We start from the raw sequence: 13,428 nt of genomic DNA, 5'->3' as shown, positions 1-13,428 counted from the left end.
ACCATAAATACTCATATCCACCACTTTCTATTAACACACAACATTAATATATCTATACATCTATTTTCCTTTTATTTATCCAAAATTCCATCATCATTTTTAATGCACCTCAAAGGAATTTTCAGATATCAGTACACTTTACTCTAAATAATTAACAGGCATAGCACTAACTAGAGTTTGGTATTTGTTTATAAGTTTGGATTTCTTTTCATATAAAATCAACAAATAAAATAATGTTATTCATAACTTTTAACTATGAATTAACTGAGTTTTGATGAATGCAAGCACCTATGATGTCCAGAAGGACAGCTGAGGGGTATGGGACTATAGTAATTATTATTTGTGGGGCACCTTTCAATAAACAAATTTAATCATTCTAAATCATTATGTTTGAAACATTTCAACTGTTCAATTTTATGCAATTATATAAAAGAAATACCTCTCTGGTAAGTAGGACAGTTCACACACTTTGTTACAGGTCCACAGGGCTTTAAGACAATTACATTGTCCAAGTCAGCAAGAGACTGTTGGACTATCAATTCAATCTCACATGTCAGTAGAGGATTGTAAGGCACCGCCCCTCTCCCCTGTTCCCCAATCCCCCACCACCAAATAAGGACAAAGTTCAACACAGATGCAGAATGGGGTTTGGATCACCTTACTCAGATGGTACAGCTAGACCCATGGTATCCACATAATTTTTGAAAGGGTACCCCAAAGTGTGGGCATACTGAGGTATGGACACTGAGGGAGAGACCTGCTTACCCAGTGCAGGGATGGTACTGGTACCCCAAATCCTTATAAAAATATAACATTTTTTTTTATCCCTAAGAAATCTCTCTCTACTGCTTTATAAGTATTCCCCACCTTACCCTAGAGAAGCAATTGCTTTTCTGGTGTTTTTTCACAAAGGTTTAGTTTCATTTGTCTTTACTTAATATAAACAGAATCATATGGTGTCTACACTTTTGTATAGGCCTTCTTGCATGCAGCAAAATATTTTAGAGATTTATCCAAGTTGCTGTATGCATGAATATATGAATATATGAATACATCACATTTTTAAAACATTATTTTTTTTAGTGGACATCTGGGATATTTTTAGTTTCTTGAAATTGTAAATAAACCTACTATCAGCATTATTTTTTTTAATTTTTATTAATTTTATTTTTTATAAACATATAATATATTTTTATCCCCAGGGGTACAGGTCTGTGAATCACCAGGTTTACACACTTCACAGCACTCACCATAGCACATACCCTCCCCAGTGTCCATAATCCCACCCCCCTCCCAACCCCCCTACCCCCATCAACCCTCAGTTTGTTCTGTGAGATTAAGAGTCACTTATGGTTTGTCTCCCTCCCAATTCCATCTTGTTTCATTTACTCTTCTCCTACCCACTTAACCCCCCATGTTGCATCTCCTATCCTCATATCAGGGAGATTCATATGATAGTTGTCTTTCTCCGATTGACTTATTTCGCTAAGCATGATACCCTCTAGTTCCATCCACGTCGTCGCAAATGGCAAGATTTCATTTCTTTTGATGGCTGCATAGTATTCCATTGTGTATATATACCACATCTACTTGATCCATTCATCTGTTGATGGACATCTAGGTTCTTTCCATAGTTTGGCTATTGTAGACATTGCTGCTATAAACATTCAAGTGCACGCGCCCCTTTGGATCCCTACGTTTGTATCTTTAGGGTAAATACCCAGCAGTGCAATTGCTGGGTCATAGGGTAGTTCTATTTTCAACATTTTGAGGAACCTCCATGCTGTTTTCCAGAGTGGTTGCACCAGCTTGCATTCCCACCAACAGTGTAGGAGGGTTCCCCTTTCTCCGCATCCTCGCCAGCATCTCTCATTTCCTGACTTGTTAATTTTAGCCATTCTGACTGGTGTGAGGTGATATCTCATTATGGTTTTGATTTGTATTTCCCTGATGCCCAGTGATGTGGAGCACTTTTTCATGTGTCTGTTGGTCATCTGGATGTCTTCTTTGCAGAAATGTCTGTTCATGTCCTCTGCCCATTTCTTGATTGGATTATTTGTTCTTTGGGTGTTGAGTTTGCTAAGTTCTTTATAGATTTTGGACACTAGCCCTTTATCTGATATGTCATTTGCAAATATCTTCTCCCATTCTGTCAGTTGTCTTTTGGTTTTGTTCACTGTTTCCTTTGCTGTGCAAAAGCTTTTGATCTTGATAAAATCTCAATAGTTCATTTTTGCCCTTGCTTCCCTTGCCTTTGGCGATGTTCCTAGGAAGATGTTGCTGCAGCTGAGGTCGAAGAGGTTGTTGCCTGTGTTCTCCTCAAGGATTTTGATGGATTCCTTTCTCACATTGAGATCCTTCATCCATTTTGAGTCTATTTTCGTGTGTGGTGTAAGGAAATGATCCAATTTCATTATTCTGCATGTGGCTGTCCAATTTTCCCAACACCATTTATTGAAGAGGCTGTCTTTTTTCCATTGGACATTCATTCCTGCTTTGTCGAAGATGAGTTGACCATAGAGTTAAGGGTCTATTTCTGGGCTCTCTATTCTGTTCCATTGATCTATGTGTCTGTTTTTGTTGTGCCAGTACCATGCTGTCTTGATGATGACAGCTTTGTAATAGAGCTTGAAATCCGGGATTGTGATGCCACCAACTTTGGCTTTCTTTTTCAATATTGCTTTGGCTATTCGAGGTCTTTTCTGGTTCCATATAAATTTTAGGATTATTTGTTCCATTTCTTTGAAAAAAATGGATGGTACTTTGATAGGAATTGCATTAAATGTGTAGATTGCTTTAGATAGCATAGACATTTTCACAATATTTATTCTTCCAATCCAGGAGCATGGAACATTTTTCCATTTCTTCATGTCTTCCTCAATTTCTTTCATGAGTACTTTATACTTTTCTGTGTATAGATTCTTAGTCTCTTTGGTTAGGTTTATTCCTAGGTATCTTATAATTTTGGGTGCAATTGTAAATGGGATTGACTCCTTAATTTCTCTTTCTTCTGTCTTGTTGTTGGTGTAGAGAAATGCAACTGATTTCTGTGCATTGATATTATATCCTGACACTTTACTGAATTCCTGTACAAGTTCTAGCAGTTTTGGAGTGGAGTCTTTTGGGTTTTCCACATATAGTATCATATCATCTGCAAAGAGTGATAGTTAGACTTCTTCTTTGCCAATTTGGATGCCTTTAATTTCCTTTTGTTGTCTGATTGCTGAGGCCAGGACTTCTAGTACTATGTTGAATAGCAGTGGTGATAACGGACATCCCTGCCGTGTTCCTGACCTTAGCGGAAAAGCTTTCAGTTTTTCTCAATTGAGAATGATATTTGCGGTGGGTTTTTCTTTTTTTTTTTTTTTTAAAGATTTTGTTTATTCATTTGACAGACAGAGATCAGAAGCAGGCAGAGAGGCAGGCAGAGAGAGAGGAGGAAGCAGGCTCCCCGCTGAGCAGAGAGCCCGATGTGGGGCTCAATCCCAGGACCCTGAGATCATGACCTGAGCTGAAGGCAGAGGCTTAAACCACTGAGCCACTCCGGCACCCCTGCGGTGGGTTTTTCATAGATGACTTTGATAATATTGAGATATGTGCCTCTCTCCCTACACTTTGAAGAGTTTTGATCAGGAAGGGATCTTTGTACTTTGTACTTTGTCAAATGCTTTTTCAGCATCTATGGAGAGTATCATATGGTTCTTGTTCTTTCTTTTATTAATGTGTTGTATCACATTGATTGTTTTGCGGATGTTGAACCAGCCTTGCAGCCCTGGAATAAATCCCACTTGATCGTGGTGAATAATCCTTTTAATGTACTGTTGAATCCTATTGGCTAGTATTTTGGCGAGAATTTTTGCATCTGTGTTCATCAAGGATATTGGTCTATAGTTCTCTTTTTTGATGGGATCCTTGTCTGGTTTTGGGATCAAGGTGATGCTGGCCTCATAAAATGAGTTTGGAAGTTTTCCTTCCATTTCTATTTTTTGGAATAGTTTCAGGAGAATAGGAATTAGTTCTTCTTTAAATGTTTGGTAGAATTCCCCCGGGAAGCCATCTGGCCCTGGGCTTTTGTTTGTTTGGAGATTTTTGATGACTGTTTCAATCTCCTTACTGCTTATGGGTCTGTTGAGGCTTTCTATTTCTTCCTGGTTCAGTTGTGGTAGTTTATATGTCTCTAGGAATGCATCCATTTCTTCCAGATTGTCAAATTTGTTGGCGTAGAGTTGCTCATAGTATGTTCTTATAATTGTCTGTATTTCTTTGGTGTTAGTTGTGATCTCTCCTCTTTCCTTCATGATTTTATTTATTTGGGTCATTTCTCTGTTCTTTTTGATAAGTCTGGCCAGGGGTTTATCAATCTTATTAATTCTTTCAAAGAACCAGCTCCTAGTTTCGTTGATTTGTTCTATTGTTTCTTTGGTTTCTATTTCATTGATTTCTGCTCTGATCTTTATGATTTCTCTTCTCCTGCTGGGTTTAGGGTTTCTTTCTTGTTCTTTCTGCTGCTCCTTTAGGTGTAAGGTTAGGTTGTGTACCTGAGACCTTTCTTGTTTCTTTCTTTTTTTTTTTTTAAAGATTTTATTTATTTATTTGACAGAGAGAAATCACAAGTAAGCAGAGCGGCAGGCAGAGAGAGAGGAGGAAGCAGGCTCCCTGCTGAACAGAAAGCCCGATGTGGGGCTCGAACCCAGGACCTGGGATCATGACCTGAGCCGAAGGCAGCGGCTTAACCCACTGAGCCACCCAGCGCCCCACCTTTCTTGTTTCTTGAGAAAGGCTTGTACTGCTATATATTTTCCTCTCAGGACTGCCTTTGTTGTGTCCCACAGATTTTGAACCGTTGTGTTTTCATTATCATTTGTTTCCATGAATTTTTTCAATTCTTCTTTAATTTCCTGGTTGACCCATTCATTCTTTAGAAGGATGCTGTTTAGTCTCCATGTATTTGGGTTCTTTCCAAATTTCCTCTTGTGATTGAGTTCTAGCTTCAGAGCATTGTGGTCTGAAAATATGCAGGGAATGATCCCAATCTTTTGATAACGGTTGAGACCTGATTTAGGACCGAGAATGTGATCTATTCTGGAGAATGTTCCATGTGCACTAGAGAAGAATCTGTATTCTGTTGCTTTGGGATGAAATGTTCTGAATATATCTGTGATGTCCATCTGGTCCAGTGTGTCATTTAAGGCCTTTATTTCCTTACTGATCTTTTGCTTGGATGATCTGTCCATTTCCGTGAGGGGAGTGTTAAAGTCCCCTACATTATTGTATTATTGTCGATATGTTTCTTTGATTATGTTATTAATTGGTTTATATAGTTGGCTGCTCCCACTTAAGGGCATAGATATTTAAAATTGTTAGATCTTCTTGTTGGATAGTTCCTTTGAGTATGATATAGTGTCCTTCCTCATCTCTTATTGTAGTCTTTGGCTTAAAATCTAATTGATCCGATATAAGGATTGCCACTCCTGCTTTCTTCTGATGTCCATTAGCATGGTAAATTCTTTTCCACCCCCTCACTTTAAACCTGGAGGTGTCTTCGGGTGTAAGATGAGTTTCTTGTAGGCAATATATAGATGGGTTTTGTTTTTTTATCCATTCTGATACCCTGTGTCTTTTGATTAGGGCATTTAGCCCATTCACATTCAGGGTAAGTATTGAGAGATATGAATTTAGTGCCATTGTATTGCCTGTAAGGTGACTGTTACTGTTTATTGTCTCTGTTCCTTTCTGATCTACTACTTTTAGGGTCTCTCTTTGCTTAGAGAACCCCTTTCAATATTTCCTGTAGAGCAGGTTTGGTATTTGCAAATTCTTTCAGTCTTTGTTTGTCCTGGAAGCTTTTAATCTCTCCTTCTATTTTCAATGATAGCCTAGCTGGATATAGTATTCTTGGCTGCATGTTTTTCTCATTTAGTACTCTGAATATATCATGCCAGCTCTTTCTGGCCTGCCAGGTCTCTGTGGATAAGTCTGCTGCCAATCTAATATTTTTACCATTGTACGTTACAGACTTCTTTTCCTGGGCTGCTTTCAGGATCTTCTCTTTGTCACCAAGACTTGTCAATTTTACTATTAGGTGACGGGGTGTGGACCTATTCTTATTGATCTTGAGCGGGCTTCTCTGAACCTCCTGGATTTTGATGCTTGTTCCCTTTGCCATATTGGGGAAATTCTCTCCAATAATTCTCTCCAATATACCTTCTGCTGCCCTCTCTGTTTCCTCTTCTTCTGGAATCCCAATTATTCTAATGTTGTTTCGTCTTATGGTGTCACTTATCTCTCGAATTCTCCCCTCGTGATCCAGTAGCTGTTTGTCCCTCTTTTGCTCAGCTTCTTTATTCTCTGTCATTTGGTCTTCTATATTGCTAATTCTTTCTTCTGCCTCATTTATCCTAGCAGTGAGAGCCTCCATTTTTGTTTGCACCTCATTAATAGATTTTTTGATTTCAACTTGGTTAGATTTTAGTTCTTTTATTTCTCCAGAAAGGGCTTTTATATCTCCCGAGAGTGTTGCTTTAATATCTTCCATGCCTTTTTCGAGCCCGGCTAGAACCTTGAGAATCGTCATTCTGAACTCTGGATCTGACGTATTACCAATGTCTGTATTGATTAGGTCTCTAGCCTTTGGTACTGCCTCTTGTTCTTTTTTTTGTGGTGAATTTTCCCGCCTTGTCATTTTGTCCAGATAAGAGTATATGAAGGAGCAAGTAAAATACTAAAAGGGTGGCAACAACCCCAGGAATATATGCTTTAGCCAAATCAGAAGAGATCCCAAGTCGTGGGGGGGGGGAGGGAGAAAGGGGATAAAAAGAGGTTCAGAAAGAAAGAAAAAAAAATTAAAAAAGAAAACCAATAAAGAAAAATTATAAAAAGGAAAAAAAATATATATATATTAGATAAACTAGTTAAAAAATGTTAAAAAAGAAAATAGTAAAAGTTAAAAAAATTTAGCAGAAGAAGAAAAAAAATTGAAAAAGAAAAGAAACAAAAAATTAATTTAACTGCAAGGCTAAAGAATCATGGGGAGAAAGCCATGAGTTCCGTGCTTTGCTTTCTCCTCCTCTGGAATTCCGCCGCTCTCCTTGGTATTGAAACTACACTCCTTGGTAGGTACACTTGGTCCTGGCTGGGTTTCTTGCTGATCTTCTTGGGGAGGGGCCTGTTGTAGTGATTCTCAAGCGTCTTTGCCCCTGGCGGAGTTGAACCGCCCTTACCCAGGGCCGGGCTGATTAATCCGCTCGGGTTTGCTTTCGGGAGCTTTTGTTCCCTGAGCGCTTTCCGTAGAGTTCTGGAGGACGGGAATGAAGATGGCGGCCTCCCGGTCTCCCGCCCTGAGGAGCCGAGAGCCCAGGGCCCCACTCCTCAGTGCGCCCCCAGAGAACAGCGTCCTATGACTCCCGCCACCCTGGCCTCTGGCCGCGCTCCGAGCTGACCGAGCCTGCGACCGGTTCAAGGTAACCACGAGCTGAGAGTCACTCCTCAGCTCTGTCTCTGTAGCCAGCTTCCCTGTTCTAATACCTGTGAGCTCTGCAACACTCAGACACCCCCGATCCTTCTGTGACCCTGCGGGACCTGAGGCCGCACTGACCCCGCCTGGGCTTCACCCTGTTTAAGCCTCTGGAGCGGTGTCCCTCAGCAGAACAGACTTTTAAAAGTCCCGATTTTGTGCTCCGTTCCTCCCCCGCTTGCCGGGAGCCGGCCCTTCCCCCCGCAGTCTATCTTCCCGTCGCTTTGGATTCACTTCTCCGCCAGTCCTACCTTTCAGAAAGTGGTTGATTTTCTGTTTTTAGAGTTGCTGTTCTTCTTCTCTTCGATCTCCCGTTGGATTTGTAGGTGTTTGTAATCTTTAGATAAGCTATCTAGCTGATCTCCCGCTACCTGAAGTAGTCTCAGCCTGCTACTTCTCCACCATCTTGACTCCTCCCCCCTACTATCAGCATTCTTATACACTTTTTGTTTTGTAAACCTATGTCTTCATTTTCTTGAATAAATGCTGAGGAGAGGAATTGCTTGGTAATAGGGTAATGTATATTTAGTTTGAAAACAAATGGCATGAACTCTTTCCAAACTTCTTTTTCTGATTTTTAAATTTTAAAATTTAACTCAAATATGTGTTATATTAGTTTCAGGTGTATGATGCAGTGATTCAACAGTCCCCAACATCATCCTGTGGTGATCACAAGTACCCTCCTTAATCCCTATTATCTATTCCACCAATCTTCCCACCCTCTTCCCCTCTGATAACCATCAGATTTTTCTCTATATCATTAAGAGCCTGTTTCTTGGTTTGTCTCTCTCTCTCTCTCTTTTTTTCCCCTTGCTCCTTTGCTTTGTTTCTTAAATTCCACATAAGAGTGAAATCATGTGGCATTTGTTTTTCTCTGACTTATTTTGCTTAGCATTATACTCACTAGCTCCATCAATGTCATTGCAAAAGGGAAGATTTAATTCATTATATGTTTGAATAATATTCCAGTGCATACATACACGACTTCTTTTTTATCCATTCATCAATCGATGGGCACTTGGGCTATTGTAAATAATGTTGCTATAAACATACAGGTATGTGTATTGCTTTGAATGAGTGTTTTTGGAGTTTGGGGTAAATATGCAGTAATATGATTACTAGATTGTTCAGTAGTTCTATTTTTAACTCTATTTTGATACTATTTTCCCCAGTGATTGTACTCATTTGCATTCTCAGAAACTGGAGAATTCCTTTTCTCCACATCCTTGTGAATGCATTGTTTTTTGTGTTTTTGATTTTAGCCGTTCTGACAAGTGTTAGATGGACTTTTGTTGTTGGGAATTTTTTGATTCAATCTTCTTGCTTATGATCAGACTGCTCAAATATTCTGTTTCCTTCTGCTTTAGTTTTGGTAGGTTGTATGTTCCTAGGAAATTACCAACTTCTTCTAGGTTGTCTACTTATTGGCATATGGTTTTTCATAATATTCTGTTACAATTATTTGTATTTTGGGGATGTTAGTTATTTCTCTTTCATTTGTGATTTTGATTTCTCTCTCTCTCTCTCTCTCTCTCTCTCTCTCTCTCTGATTCTGGCCAGAGTTTCATTGATCTTTTCAAAGAGCCAGCTCCTGGTGTCATTGATTTGGGCTATTGTTTTATTTTATTTTGTTTTTGTTTTTATGTTTTTGTTTCTATGTTGTTTTATGTTTTTGTTTCTATGTTGTTTTATGTTTTTGTTTCTATGTCATTTATTTCTGTTCTAATCTTTATCATATCTTTCCTCTGTTGCTTTTGACTTATTTGTTGTTCTTTTTCTAGCTCTTTTAGATGTAAGAATAGATTGTTTATTTGAGATTTTTCTTTCTTCTTGAGGTAAGCTTGCATTGCTATAGACTTACCTCTTTGAACTGCTTTTGCTGCATCCCAAAGGTTTTGGACCATTGTGTTTCTGTTTTCATTTTCATTTGTTCTTCGTATACTTTTTTATTTCATCTTTGATTTATTGGTTGATCCATTCATTGCTTAGTAGCATGTAATTTTTTCTCCATGTATTTTATGGTCTTTCTAGATTCCTTCTTGCAGTTGATTTCCAGTTTCATAATGTTTGATCAGAAAAGATACATGGTATGACTTCAATCTTCTTGAATTTATTGAGCCTTGTTTTATGGCTTAATATGTGATCTATTCTGGAGAATTATCCATGTGTTTTGAAAAGAATATGTATTCTATTTTAGGATAAAATATTCTGAATATATCTGTTAAATCCATCTGTTTCAGTGTGTCATTCAAAGTCACTGTTTCCTTGTTGATTTTCTTTTTGATGATCTGTCCATCAAGGAATTATTATACTATTATTGTATTATCATCAATTAATTCCTTTATGTTTGTTATTAACTATTGTATGAATTTGGGTGCTCCCATGTTGGGTTCATAAATGTTTAAAATTGTTATATCTTCTTTATCTTCTTGTTGGATTGTTCCCTTTATTACATAGTGTCCATTTTTGCCTCCACTTACAATCTTTGTTTTAAAGTCTACTTTGTCTGATACAAGTATTGCTACTCTGGTTTTCTTTTGACATTATTTTATGATAAATGTTCCTCCAGTCCCTCACTTTCTATCTGCATGTATCTTTAGGTCTGAAATAAGTCTTTTGTAGGCAATATTTAAATGGGTCTTGTTTTTTCATCCACTCTTTTACCCTATATTATTTGATTAACACATTTAGTTCATTTACATTCAAACTTATTGTTGATAGATATGTATTTATTGACATTTTGTTACTTTCTTTGTGGTTATTCTGTAGCTTTTCTCTGATCCTTTCTTCTTTTCCTCTCTTTCATGGTTTGCTGGATTTCTTTAGTGATATACTTAGGTTTTTATTCTCCATTTTTTTGCATATCTATTATTGTTTTTTGATTTGTGGCTATGATTTGGTTTATATATAACATCTTCTGCATATAGCAGTCTATATTAAGCTGGTGGTCGCTAAAGTTTAAACTCATTTTTTAATCATCTCCACTCCACGTTTCAGAAATTTGGTACATATTTTACTTTTTTTTTTTTTTTTTTTTTTTTTTTTTTACTTTGTGTTCCTCTGGACAGATTTTTACAGGTGTGCTTGTTTATTTATTTATAGGTTTTTGTAATATATATATATATATATATATATATATATATATATATATCTTACTTATGGTTCTTATTTTATACTCACAGTTTCCCCTGAACATTTCTTGTATGGTTGATTTAGTGGTTATGAATTCTTTAAATTTTGTTTATCTGAGAAATCCTTTATTTCTCCTTCTCTTCAGAATGATAGCCTTGCTGAAAGGAGTATTCTTGGCTGAAGATATTTCTTTCTCAGCACTTTTAATATATCATGCCATTCTTTTCTGACTTACAGAGTTTCTGCTGAAAAATAATCTGATAACCTTATGGGATTTCTTTTGTATGCAACTGTGTTCTTTTTTCTTATAATTCTTATTTATCACTAATTATTGCCATTTTCATTACTATATGCTTTGGTGTTGAATTTATTGGAAGATCTCTGTGCCTTCTGAATTTGGATCTCTGGTTTTCTCCCCAGATTAAGGAAGTTTTCAGCATTATCTCTTCAAATATATTTTCTGTCTCCCTTTTTCTGGGGAGGGTAGATGGACCCCTATAATGTGAATGTTATTACCCTTGATCATATCACTGAGTCCTCTAAGTTATTTTAATGCAGTATTTGTTTTTCTCTCACCTATTCAGCTTGATTGCTTTCCATTGCTCTATCTTCCAGGTCACTGATACATTCCTCTGCTTCCTGTAGCCTCCTATATATTTCATGTATTGTGTTTTTTAATTTCACTTAATGATTTCTTCATCTCTGAAATGTTATTTTTGTATCTTTTTGTCAAGGGTCTCACTGATGCTCTCCACCCTTTCTGAAGTGCAATATTCTTATGATCTTTACTTTAAATTCTCTATTAGCCATATTACTTATTTCTGTTTCACTAACATCTCCTACTGTGATTTTGTCCTGTTCTTTCATTTGGCACATATCCCTCCAACTCATTTGTCTACAGCTCCTTGTCTGTTTCTCTGTGTTAGGAAAGTTATCTCTGTCTTCTACTCTTGAAAGTAATAGGTTTCTGAAGAAGAGGTCCTGTAGTACCCTGAAGTGAGTGCAGTGTCCTCTGTTCACCAGAACATGGCACTTCTAGGAAGTCTCCTATGTGTGTTGTTTATGCCCAACTCTTTTGTCTGAGTTAATTTTTCTCTCAGTACAGATATCGGCACTGACTCTTTGCTAGTTGTGGGCTGTGCTTCCTCTCTGTAGTGTCATTGAGACCTGGATAGGCTGCTTCTGAAGGCACTTGATCACATGAAGGCTCAGGAGTATGGCAGTGGTATGAGCAAAATTTGTGCTGAGCTACTAGGCTAAGATAAGATCGCCAAAATATGGTGACCTCTAGTGGTGTGGTGTGTTTGGTGCCAGGGGCATGAGTTCTTAAATGAGTTTATAGTCTCACCAAGAATGGGTAAGTTATGAAACCAGTCTATACTCTCACCAAGAGTAGCTAACAATTCTGGTTGTTCCACATCCTCACCAATATTTGGTGATGTCATCCATTTTGAAATTTAAATTTTAGCCATACCCTGAAAGTTTGTGGAAAGCTCTATTTGTTCTTTTTACAGAGTTGTTGTTGATGTTGTTGTTCATTTTAATAGTATTTTATAGTTGTTATTTCGCTTACTTTTTTTAATTTTTAAGATTTTATTTATTTATGAATGTATGTATGTATGTACGTATGTATTTGGGAGAGAGAGAGCATGAGCATGGAGATGGGAAAAGGGAGAGGGAGAGAATCTCAAAAAGACTGACCTAAGCATAGAGCTTGAGGCAGGCCTCTATCCCATGCCCTTAAGATCATGACCTGAGACAAAACCAAGACTCAAATGCCCAACCAACTGAGCCTCGCAGGCAACCCCATGCTTACTTTAAATTGCTAAGAAAAATTTTTTTTAAATTTTATTTTTTATAAACATATACTATATTTTTATCCCCAGGGGTATAGGTCTGTGAATCGCCAGGTTTACACACTTCACAACACTCACCATAGCACATACCTCTCCAATGTCCATAACCCACCCCCCCCAACACGCCTCCCCCCATCAACCCTCAGTTTGCTTTGTGAGATTAAGAGTCACTTATGGATTGTCTCCCTCACAATCCCATCTTGTTTCCTTTACTCTTCTCCTACCCCCTTAACCCCCTATGTTGCATCTCCTCTCCCTCATATCAGGGAGATCATATGATAGTTGTCTTTCTCCGATTGACTTATTTTGCTAAGCATGATACCCTCTAGTTCCATCCACGTTGTCGCAAATGGCAAGATTTCATTTCTTTCGATGGCTGCATAGTATTCCATTGTGTATATATACCACATCTTCTTTATCCATTCGTCTGTTGATGGACATCTAGGTTCTTTCCATAGTTTGGCTATTGTAGACATTGCTGCTATAAACATTCAGGTGCACGTGCCCCTTCGGATCACTACGTTTGTATCTTTAGGGTAAATACCCAGTAGTGCAGTTGCTGGGTCATAGGGGAGTTCTATTTTCAACATTTTGAGGAACCTCCATGCTGTTTTCCAGAGTGGTTGCACCAGCTTGCATTCCCACCAACAGTGTAGGAGGGTTCCCTTTTCCCCACATCCTCGCCAGCATCTCTCATTTCCTGACTTGTTAATTTTAGCCATTCTGACTGGTGTGAGGTGATATCTCATTATGGTTTTGATTTGTATTTCCCTGATGCCCAGTGATGTGGAGCACTTTTTCATGTGTCTGTTGGCCATCTGGATGTCTTCTTTGCAGAAATGTCTGTTCATGTCCTCTGCCCATTTCTTGATTGGATTATTTGTTCTTTGGGTGTTGAGTTTGCTAAGTTCTTTATAGATTTTGGAC

The sequence above is a fragment of the Lutra lutra genome, chromosome 13 (genome assembly GCF_902655055.1).
Source record: "Lutra lutra chromosome 13, mLutLut1.2, whole genome shotgun sequence".
NCBI classification, from domain to species: domain Eukaryota; kingdom Metazoa; phylum Chordata; class Mammalia; order Carnivora; family Mustelidae; genus Lutra; species Lutra lutra.
The sequence above is the reverse complement of the archived record's forward strand: the minus strand, read 5'-3'. Positions refer to the sequence as shown.